Source organism: Taudactylus pleione, unplaced genomic scaffold (genome assembly GCF_031769625.1).
Source record: "Taudactylus pleione unplaced genomic scaffold, aTauple2 ptg000016l, whole genome shotgun sequence".
Taxonomy (NCBI): domain Eukaryota; kingdom Metazoa; phylum Chordata; class Amphibia; order Anura; family Myobatrachidae; genus Taudactylus; species Taudactylus pleione.
This window is the reverse complement of record NW_028284418.1, coordinates 9,650,499-9,670,631: the sequence shown is the minus strand read 5'-3', so window position 1 is coordinate 9,670,631 and position 20,133 is coordinate 9,650,499. Positions and strand designations below refer to the sequence as shown.

General features: G+C 40.7%; 1 pseudogene; it reads left to right on the top strand.

Moving 5' to 3' along the window:
- The first annotated feature begins 100 nt into the window (after positions 1–100).
- Positions 101–19,823, top strand: LOC148540890 (uncharacterized; annotated as a pseudogene).
- Positions 19,824–20,133: the final 310 nt, after the last annotated feature.

Below are 20,133 nucleotides of genomic sequence, written 5' to 3'. Positions count from 1 at the left end.
TGCGCACCCACCAAATAGCTATTCTTTCTCTATACATTGTCTACATTTCTCACCAAAGTACTATTGAGGGTTGCCACAATTGTATGTAAAATAATTGATGATGTTCTCGTTTAGAGAAACAAGAATCGACCGATTCGACAGTTTGTTTCAGGATCACTTGGATGACGTGGAAATTCGAGATGATGATCTCGACACAATCATGAGTGATCTAGAAAAAGATCTTATTAGGGAAAGTCGGATCTGGTGGGAAATAGCAACCTTGGAAAAGTATGTAGCCTACCAGATCATCCCGAAAGGTCTAAAGATAGATAAGAAGGCCTCTTTCTCTTCAACATCGGAATCATTTAGAAAAAAATGGGATTCTATTATCAATAGTTGTTCATTTTCACTAATCAACTTAATTATAGAAGAAAGAAGAGCTGAATTTAAAGAATTAGAGACAGCAATCGAAACTAATAAATCACTTGTGCAACCGTTTATTCACTCATCAGACTGTAAAGGAATGATAGAGAGAATAGAACAAAAGGTAATGAAGATAGAGAGAGATCTCAAATTAAAAAAAATCAGAAAATTTAATAGGGACAAAAATGGAGTCATTTAGAAGATCCTCCAGAGAACAATTATGAAATGAGCAGGGAAGATAAAGAAAATGACACACTATAATAAGAGACACAATTCTCCCATCCATTTTCCACCCGTTTGTTTACCGGAAGTGCGTCACGTACTATAGACGCTACTTCCGGGTATACGAGAGACCCGCTCCAAGTTCCCCGCAATGATGGCCCCATGTCACACGGCTACATCACGAGTGTTCCGGAGGTGTGCTGTGACGGGCGCACACATGTGAAACAGGGAAGGAAGGAGAGGACGCAATTAGGTGTCGAGCGGGACCCGACACTTCCGGAGGAATCCTGCCCGGGTGGTATCATGTGATACACTTCATCCGGGCCAATAGATTCCACTCGGGAACATGTATTCCAATTTTTTTATGTCTAGAAGTATATATGAGTGTATATTTAATACATCAGTTAAGCTATTAATTACATCAATTAGTTACATAGGGTATTTAAGGTGCTACTATGACTATGGTTTCCTTCACCTTGAAAAAGATCTGCAGTGACAGATCGAAACGCGTTGGTAACAGGGAATCCTTTTCTTCTGGACATTATTGACTGATGCTCCCCTTGGATGAGATGGTGGATTACAGGCTCCTATAACCATTTCACATCAGGTCATTACCGTTTGAATTTAATCATTTATGTCATTATCTGTTCTGCATTTGTATATTAAAAGTTATTATCAGCCACACACACTATTCCTCTCCTTTTTTATGAGGATGAATTATGTGCGATGACAAATTGAAAGAACTTTGGAACATTTAGAAGAAACCTTTATGTGCAGTCTACAGCATATATTTCATGTGAGTAGGGTACGCATCATTTCACCCCTTCTGAAAGAATTCTGCTCAATAAGTGGTTAGTCCGGGATAACAAAAGGGTGGGAACATTAAAGAAACCTTGATGGGATTACCACCACACTGTTATATGTGAGTTGGGGTACGCTTTCATTACGCCAGGCTCCAGGACTATTGCATGCGTACTCCTGTAGCAGAACTCTCCTGCGGCATGCTTGGGTCTTCTGCTCTGACCAGCTGTCCTACTCCTGTCCTGACCACCTGTCCTGCCCCTTTTCTGCCCAGCTCTCATCCCCCTGTACAATTCAGCCCTCCTGTTTCCCCTGTTGCCCAGCTCTCCTGCCTCCACCTATGCCTGAGGTATCAGGACTGCAGCTGGCAAGGAGAGGCCACTCAAGTCCCATAATTAAAATCCACTATTATCACCTGCCAATGTCCCTAAAGTCTTAATCGCTGATTTTAAACCCAAGCACTGGTTTTCGTGGTAAAAATTACTGCAACATTTTTTTTTTCAATTGGATACCAAGGGTATCGGTAGAATGCATACTAGCGGTAATGAGAAAATGGTTGCAATAGCCTCAAAAATCACTCACCCAATAGAATATGCCCCATAGCTTGCAATCTGCACAGGCTCCTGCTTGTATTTGAGAGTCTGAGCTGCACTTACTGTGTACACATTTGAAGGGTATATTTATCTTGCACATTAGAGGCAGAGACTGTGATTGCAAGATTAGCTGACCAAAAGTAACTGTGCTGTGTCTGAGTGAGTTGCACCCCGAAGAAGACATGTTTTTCTGGTTTTAAAAAGTCTTTTATAATTCAGTTTCAAGATTTCAAGGGAAGAATGTATGTTTTTGAGAGGAAGTGTATATTACAGTACTTACTGGAAGTTTTGTCCTCGTCAGCTGCACCCCAAAATAATAAAAGCGGAAAAGATACTTTTTTATAAAACTAAATATAAAGTCTTTTAAGTTAATTTACATATTCCTAGAGAGATTGCATGTGTTTGAGAGGCAGCGTATATTACTGTACTTGCAGCACCCAAAATGATGAAAGTTGAAAAACACATTTTTTTTCTGGTTTAAAAAATTTCTCGTCTTTTATTAAAATTGCATGGTAAAGGTAACGGTCCCTCACTTCCCTATCTCATTGTACATTCACTTGGTGTGGTATAGTAGCAGTTACAAGTTCAAGTATAGTAGCTTTACTCCTGTAATGGTGTAAATCAATCATAAATCAGAACAGGAGCATTCCAGTACTAGTGCTGGCAGTCATAGTACTTCAATGTCTACTTTTAAAGAAAGACAAAGGGTAAGAAGAAGGTGTAAGAAAGGACACTCCAATTTTTCCCTGGCTTGGGGCTGATTAGCTTGGGGCATTAATGCATTGGCAGGGGTGAAAGGGTCCCCTGGCTGTGGCATTACACCCCGGCTAGATTTGAGTTTGGTGCTGGTTTTATAAATGGAGGGAACCCTATGCCATTTTTTTTCCTATTTTTAAAATCAGGAGCCCAGTGCTGGTTAAAAAAATATGGGGGAACCCTACAAGTTTTTCCCTCGTATTTATAGAACCAGGACTGGCTCAGGAGCCCGGGTCTTGTTGTGCTTTTAGGGGAGAACCCCTCACCATTTTTATTTAAAAATTTACCATTTCTTCAATATAATACAAACAAGCAACATGCACGTATCTCACTGATATGTGCAGGCTGCTTGTTCGGGTGTATTAGGCTAGGGAAACACCATCGGAAAACATGATCCTGACAAACATGGGAGCTTCCACTGCAGTCATCCTCCCTACTACGGGGAACCTCACAGCAGCCTCTCCCCGAGTGCTTCGGGGAGCCGTTATTCAAAACCAGGGTGGCCACTTTAGCCCACCTCCCCAATGCGGTATATTCTTTGAGGAGCAATGTAGTATATTCTGTGGGAGAGCAATGTGGTATATTCTGTGGGGGAACAATCTAGTATATTCTGTGGGAGAGCAATGTGGTATATTCTGTGGGAGAGCAATGTGGTATATTCTGTGGGATAGCAATGTAGTATATTCTGTGAGGGCGCAATGTAATATATTCTGTGTGGGAGCACTGTGGTATATTCTGTGGGGGAGCAATATGTTCACACGGGATTGATGGTGTGCCTTAGAACAGGAATTGGGAAAACAGCATTTGGTTTTACTGTCCCTAATCCTTCAATTATGTTAATGTCATAAGGTAGTCTTTTAGTTTGAGGCCACGCCCCTTATTACGAGACCACACCACTTGCAGGAAGTATAATCTTTTATACTCTTGTTGGGGGGGGCACAGTTTGTCTGTTCGCACTGGGAACCTCAGCCCCTACAAATGCCCCTGGTGCCATGTTATAAGCGCCACCTATTCTGTTTTTTTTGTATATTTTGTACTGTGAGAGGGTTGGCAAAACCTCTCTATAGGTGTGCAGTTACTGTTATGGGTTGAGGACTTAGGGGGCGAGTCAGACCCGGACGGTAAGCCGCTATCGCTCGCATCCAAAAGGGGCTGGGTATGCAAATTCCATGATCACACTGTCTGGTGTAAGGACGCCCTCTATGTCTTAGAGAGCGACGGCAGAGTGAACGCACGCCGGTCTAAAGACGCCCACTTTACTGTCTAGCACACATCATCTCCAGGAAGTGTATGATTAATCAGAACCATCGAGAGATATCGGAGCAGCACACAGCGCTTGAGGTAGACCCTACCCTGCCGCAAGCACTGCGATCACTGCAGGCTGAAATACAACCAAGTGATGTGTACAATGACTCTTCCATGCTAATTATGGACGCGCATTAAACGCCGTTTTGACGGCCAGACATACTTTCGTTCGCACCACCACAACCCAGTTTACAAGCACCTTCCCCTGTTACCACATGCAAATGGCACATTCTGTCACTCAAAGTAGCATCCAGTCTGTGTACTATGAGCGCATGATTCCCGGCCGCAGTGACTGGTTCGCGCATGCGTATTTTGCTGCATACGCATGCGCAGAAAGGCGACAATCACCCATTTCAAGCGATCGCAGCTTAGCATCCTGGTCTGAATTAGGCCCTTAGATTTACACTTTATATACACTCTCACTGGTGCCTAGCATATTCTGTTGTGTGTTATATAATACTACAGCCTGTTTAACACACAGAGCTATATTTATAAAGAATAACAATTCATACTGAATGTTAAATTTTATATTACATTGCTCCATTATTGGGGCAATATTATGCCCTTTTTCATGAAATGTATAAATGTCTGTGTGAGGAGGATCAAAATATTGTTGTGTGGCAGTATCACCAGAGGTGGCACTGGTGAGCAGCAGATTCTGTGTGGGGCAGGGGAGATTCACCCACACAGACTAGAAAAGCATTGTGGGAAGATGCCTAATTGTGCCTTGTGGATAGAGCTCAGGTGTGGGCTGATGAGAAGGCAGATCAGTCAGAGAGCCCAGTGAAGTAAAGCGAGCCATTGGGGGCCAGGAGGCCTGTGTCTGGACCTTGCAGGAGGCAAGTGGGGACCACAAACTCTCAGACTGTGTGACCAGAAAGCAGTGAAGGGCCTAAATCTGTAGGATAAAGGGAAGACCACCCAGACTGTATTTGTGTAGCTGTGGCAGCCAAGCCAGGCTGGAGCCGGCGATAGACCTGCAAGAAGCAGGCAGAGACTTTGTTGACAGACTAGCTGCACCATGATAGAGAGGGCTCAAGAAGTGAGTTAGACTCCCTAAACAGGGGCTAGGTTATTTATTATTTTCTGTTCCTTTGTGTTGTACCTGTTTTTCCCTGCTGGAAGTAAAGCACCATCTCATTTATTTTACTTGAAAGCTGTGTGTGGACCCTCATTAAGCACCTAAACACTGCACCAATCCACCCTCTGCCGAGCTAATTACCCCCAAGATATCACATATGGTGGAGAATGCGGGCACAAAGATTCTACGCACTAAGGGCCTGATTCAGAGCCACTCGTAAGTGGCAGCTCGTTCGCTCTGAGCGATGTTTGCCCAACTGCGCATGCGTACGGATAGTTATACGCATGCGCGAACCAGTCAGTGCGGTCGAAATTCATGTGCTCGCAAAATAGCGAATGCCTGCTAATTTGAGTGACAGAATGAGGCGTTTATGGGTGGTAACAGGGGAAGGTGCTTGAAAACGGGGAGTGGAAATCCGATCGCAGGCGTGCTTAAAGGTCAAAACGGGCGTTTTATGGGTGTGCATAATTAATCCAGCAGCGTCATTGACCACGTCACTTGGTTTTTTTTAACTCAGAACTGCTCGCAAAATAGTGGTTGAAAAAACCAACCACAAGAATAGCGAGCAGTTCATACGCTGGTCGATGTACTCGATTAATCTAATAAATAGCGGACATGACGTATGGTGCGAGCGGCCAGGGGGCGTATTTTTCAAATTTACGTTCGCATGTTTTGCTCGCTCGTTCAGACTTAGAGGCATGAACAGACTGCAAAGTGCGAACGGTTCATTTGAATAGCCACCCCTTTTTAGAAAACGAACGACCGCAAATAGCGAGCGGCTCTGAATGAGGGCCTAAGATTTTACACAAGAATACAAATGGAATGGCAGAGTGTCCGAGGCGTACTTGTGTATGGGTCAACAAATTTAGCTGAAAATAGTGACACTGCAAAATAAATTAGAGATTTCTCTGTGGTTACCCACTACATGAATAGCAAGATGCTCTGAAAATCCTTTTTATTACAGGTGATGGATGATAAGGGCTTTTTAACAGCTTTATAAATAGAGTTTACAATATGATGGCATACTAACTATTAGTGTGCCTTGATGTCATACCTAGTATACCTTGGTGACAAATCTAAACCAAGCATACATCCACAAGTGTCCTGCACTAACATCAGAAAAATGCGTAATGGGGGTGCACTCCAATATTAGTCTGAGATCCAAATATACATGGGTAGTATCCAGTGTTTCTAGAAGGAGGCACTCACCAACTTAAGTTAAGTTAAATAATTTATAATTGAGTATTCATAATCCACCACAATATAAACAATGTAATGTCAACGTTTCGGTTATAATTAATAACCTTTCTCAAGACAATTGTTGTAGATTGTATATAGCCAAAACAAACAGAAAGACCATCTTCGGATAGAAGTAAATAACAATGATATCGCCTACACTGTCAAAGATAAAAATGATAATCGCAAAAATAACAATTACTAACAGAGAAATCTATGTCAATTCTAATGGTCATACAGATCTACAACACAATGCTAGCAGATCAACATTCAATGCTTACATACTGTAGTATGGTATGTGCTGGTATAGTAGTGTAACCTTAATGAATCTTGATGGTTATAGCCCCTGTATAGAAAAAAAATCAATATTAAGTGGATGTACTGTAAAAAAAAAGTCTGTAGAAAGCTATAAACTCATCCCATATTGTCTCCTAAAATTGGGATAGTAAACTGGACACAAAAGTCTGTCACAAACGCAGCTACATTAAATAGTAATTTAGAGACTACGAGAATATGCACCAGTGGTGAAAACAAACTCTGTATAATTAGAATCAACCTCTGTGAAATAGTGGGTTAAACCAGCAGTACATCCGATAACAGACAAAACACAGGGATTATAAAGCTGAAATATATGGGACCTTAGAGCCCAAGAAGCAAAATCTGAAACAAAATACAACCAATATAATAGAGGAGTATTACCAGGTCAGCGGATCAGTAAAGGTGCCTACACAATTGGCGATGTGCTCACGATCCGACATTGTGTCCGATTTACCCTTGAACTCTCCCCAGCAGCTCCCTGACAGTCGTGGGCACGATTTGGTGTAAAAACTATCCAATGTGACAAAGGATCTATCGTGCCTCCTAACTATTCCAGTGCATTGTGACTGAGATTGTCAGATCTGCCCTGTGCATTTGTGGGTGGTAACATGGGAAGCACAGCAAATATGAAGATGCGATGTACGACCTGCGGAGATGCGCATCGGTATCATGATCGTGAGTGGACACTCACGATTTAGGCATATTTTACACGATTTGTCGTCACGATGCGTCGAAATTGGGCAAATCGTGTCATGCGGGCCGCAGGCAGTCTGTGTCTGTGTGACACAACTGCACCGCGCGTGTAGCGCTGACCAGATGGAGTTCGGTTAGCGCTACACAGTTACAAACACACAGCCGTCGGCTCTGGCAGCTGTGTGTTTGTTTTGAGTGGCAGCCAATGAGAGTCTGTCAGACTCTCACTGACTACCGCTGTGCCCACTGCAGGAGCCGCTCTATATTCCGGCTTCTGCAGTGGGTACGACGTCTCTCCCATAATGCAGAGTGGCCCGGCCCGGGAGGACAGACGGAGGAGCGGATGGCGGCGGCAGGAGCGGGGATTCAGGTAAGTGTTTATTTTTTATTATTACGTGTGTGTGTGTACTGTGGGAGGGGTGGGGACACTACAAGGGGGGGGACTACTACTGGGGACACTACAAGGGGTAGATCACTACTGGGGGCACTACAAGGGGGAGAGCACTACTGGTGACACTACAAGGGGGATTACTACTGGGGGCACAACAAGGGGGGGCTACTACTGGGGGCATTACAAGGGGGGATTACTACTGGGCATTACAAGGGGGGGACTACTACTGTGGGCACTACAAGGGGGAGAGCACTACTGGAGGCACTGCAAGGGTGGACTGCTACTGGGGAAACTACAAGGGGGGAGACTACTACTGGGGGCACTACAAGGGGGAGAGAACTACTGGGGGCACTACAAGGGGGGAACTACCACTGGGGGCACTACAAGAGGTGGACTACTACTGGGGCACAACAAGGGGGGTACCACTACTGGGGGCACTATATAAGGGGCTTACTACTGGGGGCACTGCACAGGGGGGACCACTACTGGGGGACACTAGATAAGAAGCTTACTACTGGGGGCACAAGGGGCACTGCACAGGGGGACCACTGCTGGGGAAACTGTATAAGGGGAACTGCATAGGAGGATCACTACTGGTGGCCTGTATAAGGAGGTCCTCTCCTGGGGCACAGGGGGCACTGCATATGGGCACCACTACAAGGGACTGCACCATATCTTTATTTTTACTTTACATTAATTCCATATGGACCCGCCTCCTGCCTGGAACACTTGAGGGGGGGGGCGCCTAAGCACACACGTGCTCCGGGCACCCGGGCTACACGCTACTCCTCTGCCAGGGCCACCTGCATGCATTTTCTCCCCAGGCTAAAAGTTGCCAGCCAGCCCCTGGGTGCATACACTTCCGCCCTTATCACAGCCAGGGCGGAAGTGGCAACAGCACTGATGCTAGATCCAAATAGAGGCTACTAAACGGGGAGACCAATGTAAACAGAAGAGGTGACTTTGGTAACCAACTCAGGGGGTGTGTAAATGAGCAGGGTAATCTCACTAGCTGTACAAAGCAAAAGCATTTATATATTTATTTACCAGTTATTTATATAGCGCACACATATTCTGCAGCGCTTTACAGAGAATATTTGTCCATTCACATCAGTCCCTGCCCCAGTGGAGCTTACAATCTATGTTCCCTATCACATGTGGAGCCAAAAGAGAAGGGGCAAAAACAAAGTAGGAACCTCATAATGCAAAAGCTATCACTGTGATATGAATGCATACAGTATAGAAAATAAAACAACTATATACATTATAAAGAACAAACAATACAAAATAAGAATGATAATAATAATAATAATAATAATAATAATAATAATAATAATAATAATAAAATTGAGTAAAAACAGTTAATAAAACAATGTATAAATGAAAAAAAGTAAAATAAAATAAACATTAGAGATTGAAAATGAAAAGAAGTAAAGAACATTCATTATAATGAAAAGAATATCACACCGAATCCGGCAGTATGTTCAGAAAATATGAAAAAAGATCATTACTGTCGAAGTAAAAAATATTAAATACACTCATATCCCATTCTTTAACATTAACTGGCATATTCTCATGGCATATTTAAAAAAGCCATAACCTGTGTGTATTTCTGTGACCTATACACATACATCACTTTCTTCAAAGGAACCTTATTCCATTCTATTGACACCATGTTAAGTAACAAATTCCAAGGTTTCGTAAACAATAAGGCTTGTTGTCCCCCGCAGCAGACAGGGTGTCATAAAAGGTGGTATTTCTATTCATTAATAATCCTCCTTTACTTGGTTGTGTTTAATGTGTAAAGACGATTGTCATGCCTGGGGTCCACCAAAATATATGACTCCTTATCTGCTGATATCATGGCTCCTCTTTTGACCCATACTGGACAATAGACATGTCAGTTTATAATTACCAAAGGTACAACACTTTGATCCTAATTAGAACTGTAGGCATAAACCTATGCAAAACCACTATCTGTGTGCATTTTTAAGTGATCTAAGCAGTAAAAACCTGTCTCTTATACAATGACCCATAGTCTCATTGTAAAACAAATACATCTACATGTATGCTACTAAATATTTAACTTATACAGTATGTTCAAACCTATTTAATCTATTTCTCATATATAGTTATACAGTCTATCCAAAATAACAATATATAGAACGGATTAGACACTTATATTAGAATTAATAGTGACATGTCCAATGTATTATATATAACCCGGCTTTCATGGCTCACATGATACAAACCTGCCTCCTACCAAATAAATTACACATAGTAGTCACACATATAACCAACGGTTTATACAAAAATACAAATATATATTGAATAGAAGAAAAACAGTTATACATATAGTCCAGGGATGGAACCACATATTAACATCGTGTTTGGGGTCATAATGTACAGAATTGTGTTAGCAGTAATCTGGTGTTTGCGAATAGATTGTCGCACATTGTGGCAAGCAGATATTAGCAATGCCAGATTTATGTTTAATATAGCATATAACAATGGTTGATTGAACTAGCTTTTCGGAGGGAACCCAGAGGTGAACTCCTGTAACAGCATCCTGAGCCTAGGCATCGCCCACTGTTTGAACCAACCAATGACCCCCAGTGAACTGGAAATGTCCCGCCCCTGGACCAATGGAAGAAGACACAGCTTACTATTATACTCACCCATAATTTAACTGTATAAATTAGGCTCCCCAGGTCCAGAGAGCAGTAGCTGTATTCTACTAGTCATCTGGTGACAACTGTACTCTGGATCCAGGGAGCGCATGCGAATGTATGTATACTGGTTTGTAACTCTGACCTCTTTCTTGAACTATATTGTACCACTGTATAACTTGTAATAATAATGATATATATACTTTTAATACAATATTTACTTTTGTGCATTGGACCACAGATACTGGTGTGTGTGTGCTCACTTGCTTTCACATAAGGTTATTATACTGTGATATATATATATATATATATATATATATGTATATACATATATATATTTATATATTGCACTGTAATTCATATTGTATTTTTGATATAAAGATAGCGACTATTATGCATACTAGTGATGTTACAATAAGGGAAGGTATTGCGTATGCATCACACATTGCGTGCACTGTGCATACACATTTTCATATTGCCATACGCAAGGTGCGTCCACGTGGCGTCAACAGCTGTGGTGAGATTTAAAGTAGGATTCCACAGTTGGGGGCTTTATCCGATCCATCTCACACTCACGGACTAACAGGACTACACAGACATTGGTCTAGCAACAAAGGGTGGAGAGAAACGTCACTAACACAATTTTGTTTTAAAACTATCTAATGTTGTTAAACCACTTCTGCTTTGTATAGTCTCAGAGGTGCTGGTGCGAACCGAGGGATAACAAAGAAAAGCGAAATTATGCACACTGTATAAATTATGTCCTTGTACTGTTGCCATAAGTTATAGCACTCATTTTTAGGTCTGAATCAAATCGGACAAGTTTATTTGTTTGAAATGATAAAACTGTGTGAGCGTATAAGCGCCTTATACTTGCATAGGCCTGAGATAACAAAAGCTCTGTTCGCGCCTAAACATTTAGGTAGCATGCAGTGGAAGTTGTCCACCTGGGTAACTTCCAGTGCTTGTGGGGAACATGGAAGCATATAAAAGTACTAATCATTAACAGCAATAAGACTACAGTTTACGTTTTATTCCTAGATTTGATTGTTAACGTGTGATAGTTTCGTACACAGGGATGCAACAATACACGTGCGTGCGTACGCAGACACACACAAGGCACGGTATGCAAGTACGGTTGAGAGTGTGTAAATTTGCTGCAAAACCTCTGGGAAAGTACTATCTGTGTCTGTGAAGTGATTTTTCTGTACAGAAAATATATATTTTTTTGTGTATGTGAACAGTTGAAAGAGAATTGCATGAGTGCGTGAGCCAGAAAGGTACCAAGGTCAAACACTGAACAAAGAGAGGTTCCGGTGGCGTGTAAGGATCGCAACCACACATTGAAAGGTGCAGGAAACGTGTCTTATTTGAAATCGAATTCCAGGTGTGAGGCTGTCCTATGAAGACCTCAGGTGCAGGGGGCAAGTCCTAGTTAAACTTCCTCTGTAATCATAAGACACATAGATAACCAGTACCTGTGTGTCTTGCGAATGGACCGCACATTTGTGTATTGTATGCATAGAGTATAATACGCAAGAGTGATTTGTGTAAAAGAAAGGAAATTTCACTGATGCTCTCGGTTGAAAAATCCTGGTTGAAGTCCACTGGATGGGGTGGAATTCTAATGGAAATAAACCAAAGTAGGTAGGGAACACCGCTATATGCTTTGCCTGTTGTAGAACGGTCAGTTGCATATTGACGGGAATAAGTTCTGTGGGAGTACTTAGAAAGAATCCCCCACCGGTATCCTAATGAAGAAATTTAGCAGTTTGGTAAAGCCACCAAAAATGGGTGCTAACTCTAATCGTAGGATGACCGACTCAACTGTGGTTCCAGTTGAGGGCGGACTGAAAGGATCCGCAGGGTACATAATGCGTAATGGTAAGTACGCAATGGCTTATGTTAATGAATGGGTATACATGACTGAGAGTGGGAAAGTATCATTTCCAAAAAAATTGGTAGTTTCGATCCCGAGGTATTACATATAGTACAAAATCAAATATGCCTGCTAAAGTCACGCAAATTGAGGATGAAACATAATGATTGTCTGAACTTGTGGTAACAAGAAGGGGAAATTCAAAGAGAAATGAGTAGGGAGCAGAAATCTGGTATTTTAGAAAGAATGAAAGCAAGTGCACCACCGCCACCATATGTGGGACGGGAAAGAGTTACAAACCACTATAAAAAAAATGAAAATAATGAAAATAACTGTAACCTAATACCCTGTACTAACCAATTTGGAAAGTTTTTATTCAGTAAGAGATGATGACCCTACCCTGGTCTCAGCCATTTCTCATGCACTCAGCATCCAAGAAGGGCAATATTCCCAGAGTAAAGGAGGGGCTGCAGCAGATGCAAGAGAAGTGGCTGGGGCCAGCGAAACAGGTAAGCAAGGTGCCATCCATAGTACCTAGTACCGAGATGGTAAGGCCCGGAATTAATTTAGAAAGTAGTGAAGTAACAGGAATATACCCTGTTCGCACAATAGCAGTTCCCAGTGGAAAAGCGGACAGGCATAGGTTAATTCCTGTTACAAAGGTAGACATGTATTGCCCTTGGACTATGTCCGAATTGCGGTCCATTATCACAGATTTTGGCCACATACTTCCCAGTTACAGTGGACTGGAAAAAAAATCTTTACTATAAAACAAAAAGATAATGAGACCGCAATGGATTATTTTACAAGGGCATTACAAGAAATGGCTAAATATATAGTGGGGTAGCAGACATAAAAGATGATATACATCACTGGGAAGTAAATGTCTCAGTACTAATGGATGGACTTATAGAATCTTTGAAAAACAAGGGTACAAACCTCACTGCCCAATTGGAGGGTTATAAATGTAGATGCCCTTAGGGAATCCACCTTACAACATGGTAAAAACATAAGTAAGCGCAAGGAAGAAAGGGCAGAGAGGCTAATGATGGTAAGTATCCAGGCTCTGAAAAACACACACACACGACTACTACAAAATAACACATATAGGGAAAAGAGATGTAGATATGTATCATCCCTTATATGGTGCTTATTCCTATGAATATATATTAGTTATGTAATTCATGTACCATGTAATATTCAATCTCTCATATACCCCATACCAGCCACATACAAGATTCTCTCTATTCTATCATATATCTCTCTATCTTTTTCCCCATAAGTATTTTTTCAGATAGATTGTATTCCCCAATGTATCAATAAGTACCGGATTTGCTCTAAATGCATGAAGACATATTTCTACTCTTTTACAATCTCCTCATACATACTCACATATTTTTAAAACATATTGAAATATTGGAAATGTGATAATACTGTTTTACATATATGTGAATATTATTGAATAAGAAATTGTTATTGAAATATACTTTCCTTTACTTTATCTCATACCTGTGTGTACTCATTTATGAATTAATTATCCAAATAATTTAAAAGGTATACACAGTAATCCTGGGTAAACTTGCAAGTAGGTTATTAAATGGTTTATAATTAGTTATTAATTATGATCTGTTATTAAATGATAATAATATAGAAATATAGCCAGATAGAATCATACCCCTATCACGTAATTTGTCTCTAAAACTATTGTTTAAGTTTGTTGAACCCAGATATATTATATGTATATGTTTAATGTCCATACACTATTTATGTTACTACATGAGTTAAGTTTAAGTTGTTTTAAAAGGTACCTGTAGATAAGATGTATTTAAAAGCCTCCATGGAGCATTATAAACCTAAGCGCTATTGCTATTATTATTTTTTTTTCTTTCTCTCTTTTCTTTCGTTTCCATTATATGACCATGATCAAGGTTTCTTTTCCCAACTTTACGCCAGAGAAAAACATGATTGTTATATGCTTTTTTCAAAAATGATAACATATTATTGTTTTGTTTCCACAGAACTGAAATAAATGTTTACGCTTTCTGCATGATGACATATAACCCTCTATTAACAGTTGAAACTACCCTTTTGTATTGGGACTGGATAGAAGTATAAAGTAGAACAGTTTACTGTTGATCTTGTATGACTGCTAAAAATACCTTTATAGTTTGTGTGCCTTGTAATGCGCAAAGGGTGGAGGATGAGAACACTGGTGAGAGAGGATTTAGTACAGATATGGTGTGCACTAATATATTCTCAAACTGCGTGGAGTCATTCCCTGCTGCTTCAAATACTGCCATATTTATGCAAAGAAAATTGTACAAGAATTTGTGTATAGATATGGTATCCCTAAGATTATTGAAAGTGACAGGGGTACCCATATTTTGGGAGTGAAGTCTTTCAGGTCATGTGTAAGCGTATGGGCATTAATAGCAAACTTCATACTCCCTTCCGACCCCAAGCCAGTGCGAAGGTGGGGAGAATGAACAGCACTATTAAGAACAAATTGAGCAAGGTGATGACTGAAATGGGATTATTGTGGCCAGAGGCACTGCCACTAGCATTGTATAGCATCAGAACCACTCCCAGATCACCGCTTAACCTATCACCTTCTAAATCCTTTTTGGACGACAGCCACACGTAATGATAGATCCCCAGGACAATTTGAAGTGTAACAGTAAAGTGACAGTACAATATCTTGTCAGGATGAGCCAGCAGTTGAGAAATCAGCAAAGAAGCCTGAAGCTGGCGATTCCTGACCTACCAAATACTAACTGTCATGATATTGAAACAGGGGACTATGTTATGATTCAAAATTTTCTATGCTCAGGTTGCCTAATAGACAGGTGGGAAGGACCATACCAAGTTTTGTTGACCAGCACGACATCACTGAAAGTAGCCGAGAGAGTGACTTGGGTCCACTCCTCCCATTGCAAGAAGGTGGCTAACCCGGAGAGAACTCGTGAAGCAGAAAAAGGTGAATCCACACTAATATCGCTTGAGAACTTGTTCTGGGAGGACTAAAAGGTAGCACTGTTGAACTGTACCTGAGCATATCGGAGAGTTATTGGTGGACTGTTATTTCAAGATGGAGTGTCTTCAATCAAGAATTGTTTTGTTCCTGTTTTCCCTTTGTACTTATATTTTGATCAGGACATTTTGTTTTTATGAAAGGCCCCGAGAAGTCGAGTATGGGTCTGGAGGTGGTTCTGATGGAGAGGACGAGAACTTGATAGATTCCCAGGATCGGTCTATCACTTTGATCAAACCCGGAATAAGTAAGAGGTCTGGTAGTCACGGAGTTCAGAGACAGTGTGATGGGCTATTATCTGAGGAATACTGTATCTGTAAGTACTGCGAACCCATAATTGAGGATGAGTGCATCCAAAGATGTCAGTCGAGTAGTAATGTCAAATTTGACAGACACCCTTTGAGTGATTACCACTCATTAGTGGGTAAGGTTCTAAACCAAACAGAGTGTTGGGTGTGCTCACAAGTACCTCAAGGACAGAGTAATTTGGGATTAGTGCCATACCCATTAAAGTTAGCAGAGGTACTTGAATTGAATGGGGGGAGATCAGTGGACAAGAAATATAATATATCTAGACCCCCTAGTCTTAAACTCCACCAAGTACCATGTAGATAGATCCCTGGTATGTTAAATCTCACCAATTTCAGAAAACCAGGAAATTGGGAGGTGATCTGGAACAATCAGACAATGACCTATTCACAGAGAGCTGATAATGAGCCTATTGATTCTGAACTTGTACGCAGAATTATTGCAAGTGAGAGATACTTCCGGTATAGGTACACATGTAGATACGACAAAGTAATGGTTGGTCACCAATTTCAGAAAACCAGGAAATTGGGAGGTGATCTGGAACAATCAGACAATGACCTATTCACAGAGAGCTGATAATGAGCCTATTGATTCTGAACTTGTACGCAGAATTATTGCAAGCGAGAGATACTTCCGGTATAGGTACACATGTAGATACGACAAAGTAATGGTTGGCAGAGTATCACTAGGGTACTGTGCAAATATTATACAACCGGAAACGTGTACCAGTCAAATCGGGGAGATGGGGACAGGATTATTTGTCAGAATAATGTGTTCAATGATAATGATGCATTCTGTTCCTTATGTTCTCCCAGATGATGTGTATTTCATATGTGGAAGGAAAGAGTACAAGTGGCTCTCTCCTAACTCTGAAGGTTTATGCTATCTCGGAAGTAATACACAAGTACTACAGTTTAGCCTATGAGTGTGGCCAAAGGATGGACATTTTAAACATGTTGTTTTTTCCTATGATTGAATTTATGGAGACAATGATTGCCTGTATGCTCTCTGAACGGGAGCGCGATTTGGCCCCGCCCACTTACAGCTGACTTGGGGAATCCCTTTAACTCTGTGACGTCATTAGCGTCACGTGATCAGCCCCAAGCACTCCCCCAGTAGGACACTATTGGAGGAGAAGTCCGTCGATCACACGAAGGGCACTTACTTCCGTTTATAACGAGCAGCAGGAACATGCACGCATATGGACCTGTGACAAAGCCTGCTGGGTGAAACGCGCGTTGGTAATGTAGGGGATACCGGGGAGCATGCAAACCAGATTCCCATATATGTTAGCAGCTATCCCTCCTTCAGGAATCGTGATGCAGTAAGGTTTGATACACTAAATCTACCTTCTCAGGTCTCACCTTCTCAGATAGCAAGGGTTATCCTTACCAAGGGAATCATTCCCCCATATCTGACAACAAGGTTTGAACCTTTTTTGCCTCCTAGTAGGGCGTCTGGCTCTGCTTGCAGGGTATTCACTGCTTTAAGCACATACCAGTGCAGCATAGCTGGATCTGTATGGAACAGAGGCTTTTCCTTTTCATCTCTAATTTTGATACCTTATTTATATGTTTAATTTTATTTTTGCACACACTTACCAGTATAATTATAAAGAGGGATAAACTGCATTTTACTTATTTAAGTAAAGAAACTGTCTATATAGTGGCATAATAATTGATTGTTGTTGCTTATTTAAGTACACAAACTGCATATTGGTAGAATAATCGATTGAGACTGCCTATATATCATCAGTATAATTGAAGGTTGCTAATTACCTCAGCACAGAAACCGCCTATATGAGCAGAAAAATCGATCGGTGTTCTTCTAAAAGAATATATCACCCATAGGTACATCAGAAGAATTGATTTTAGTTATATTCTTCTTCTTCATGAAAAATCGATCATATTATTGACTGAATTTAGTTATATATACCATCGTTATCACTGTTATAATCTCAGCTATTATTTCATATCATTACTTTCTGTACTCTCATCAGCTCCATCTCTGGGAGCTGACAGCAGATGCAGGGGAACTTTTCAAACGCACGTATTGGAGTGGGTGACTCTCATTGTTCATCACTGCCGACGGGCATATGATCAAAAGCAGATCACCACTTCTGAGAAATACAGGCGCTTTTCATAAACTAACCTTGTAACATAACAAGACAGTGATTCCATCTCATGATATGAAAAATCTCTAACAGATTTTGTTGGTGAATGTTATTTATGACCATTAACTATTATATCCTTTTATATATATTGTATGTCGGGGACACCCGCGTCAAGTTGCACTCAAACCGACAACAATAGAGCGGGTCTATGGATATTTATGAAATAATAGTGTGTATTGTGTGGTAGTATTTATGTTCAAGCACCATCACCATTCATGGGCATATAGATATTGGAACATATGAGATGAACTATCAATTACCACAATCATAGAATAGAACATACAGATTCCTGTGTACGGTGGAAGATCTTATGTCTAATTATGTGATTAAAAGTAATTAGAAGTCAATTGATCTATTTTTATTTGAATTATAATTTAAATTTATCTATTATTGTGTATAAATGTATGTGTTGTCTGGTGCTAGTGTTAAGAGGAGGACTGTTATTTGTCCCCACACAGCACCACATTGTATGTCCTGTAAGTCTGTTTGATCTTAAGAGATCCAATTAAAATATTAAAAATTTTTTAATTACACATAGAGTGCCCCCACAAAAGGAGTTTTCTTTTTCTTCCTTGTTTGTACTCAATATTTAACTCTTGGGGAGCACCGCCGGGAACAGAAGGAATATCTGTTCATAGTCTTCTGTTGTATTTTTACAAACTAGACTAATCATTACCGGTCATATTTATTATGGTGAGTGAATCTAGATAAAAACACGCCAAAAACCTGTGCCTGGATCAACTCTTTCAACATGTTTAAATCTCACCAATTTCAGAAAACCAGGAAATTGGGAGGTGATCTGGAACAGTCAGACAATGACCTATTCACAGAGAGCTGATAATGAGCCTATTGATTCTGAACTTGTACGCAGAATTATTGCAAGCGAGAGATACTTCCGGTATAGGTACACATGTAGATACGACAAAGTAATGGTTGGCAGAGTATCACTAGGGTACTGTGCAAATATTATACAACCGGAAACGTGTACCAGTCAAATTGGGGAGATGGGGACAGGATTATTTGTCAGAATAATGTGTTCAATGATAATGAGGCATTCTGTTCCTTATGTTCTCCCAGATGATGTGTATTTCATATGTGGAAGGAAAGAGTACAAGTGGCTCTCTCCGAACTCTGAAGGTTTATGCTATCTCGGAAGGGTACTACCAGAAATCATGACCCTTACACATGATAAAATGATAAACATTCACTACAACTCCCCCCTCCTTATACCCATACTCATTATAAACACATTTATAAAAGACACCTCATAGACAGGGGAGACCCCTTAGCCTCAAATTTGATACAGGAATCCACCGGGATTCAATTCCTTATCACCTTAGATATCACCCGTACGGCCAGAGGAGTTATAAATTATAGGTACATCCAAGCATTGGCAAATTTGATTGATAATATCACTGAGATGTATGATGACACCTTCAGGTTTACTGAAGGAATTGCAAGCCTACAAGAAAGAGCTTGTGCAACACAGGATGGTTTTGAATTATGTCACGGCTGTAACGGGTGGGTACTGTGTAACCTTAGCAACTCAGTAGGGTGTAAAATGCTGCACTTATATCACCAATTGTACAGATGATCCGAAGGAGGTGATTGAGCAGAAAATAGACGAAATACTGCAGCTGAAGTGGGAATTTAGGAGGAAGCACAACCTCACTTTAGCTGCCGTGGGCAAGGAATTAACTGGATGGGTCACCTGGTTGAACCCACTTAAGTGGTTCTCTGGGTTAGGAGAGTGGATACAAGAAATAGTGACGAATGTAGGGAAACTTTTACTCTGTATCCTGGGTATCATCATACTTATCGGCCTTATATTCAAATGTGTTCCAATTATGACCCGGCGAAAGAGGGCAACCAGAAATACAAATTTAATGAGTCTGAGGTGGGACAGTGTTGAAAATGTGGAATATTTGGTGTATAATCCTGAATTCGAAAGCACAATCAAGTAATAGAAATGTGAATAGGTTTAGTCATTATGCATATGTATAGTAAATGTTACATCAGACATCATAGAAAATGTAGTCCTAATTTCCCCAAACATTCTTTATAGGTTAGATGAGTTCCCACATCCTACCAATGATCCCCAGAGGATCCGTTGATTGCCTATAAAGGTTGACTTACCCTTACCCCTGTAGTCCCCAACACAAATTGAATAGTCAATGTCTGATTTGCTATATAGATATGTATACATATACCTAAGTTATCAATTAGTGTTTGTATGTATTTACTTTTTAAGGTATGATAGTTTATGGAGACTAT